The sequence below is a fragment of the Aphanomyces invadans genome (assembly GCF_000520115.1).
Source record: "Aphanomyces invadans strain NJM9701 unplaced genomic scaffold supercont1.135, whole genome shotgun sequence".
NCBI lineage: Eukaryota > Oomycota > Saprolegniomycetes > Saprolegniales > Verrucalvaceae > Aphanomyces > Aphanomyces invadans.
The window spans coordinates 22,758-23,149 of record NW_008580280.1 but is presented as its reverse complement, the minus strand read 5'-3'; positions in this window follow the sequence as shown (position 1 = coordinate 23,149).

Here is a 392-nt window from a genome sequence, read left to right as displayed (position 1 = left end):
TATTTTGAAGTTTATATGCATCAAGTGCTTATGGTATCCTAATGGGCTTAATGAGAAGTCACACATAAAAACTACGTTCAACATATTTAGACTTCCTTATTGCTCATCTATGGTAAATCGTTTACAAGGAACTAATGGCAATAAAATATTCTCATTACGTGCAATAATTTACTCAAATTACGGGCAATAAAATCTCCTTTGACTAGTTCCTCTTATAGCATTGGGTCGTTCAAAAGTCCCGCTGCACCACGTCGTTCAGTTGAACTTCGAGCTAAGCCCAGGGATGAATAAAAGACTCTCTTTTTAGAGGAAATAAGGTCAAGGTTAAAAACATTGAAACCTTAAACTGAGACAATAAAACCTTAGGTTGTATTCTGCATATGTTCCACTCC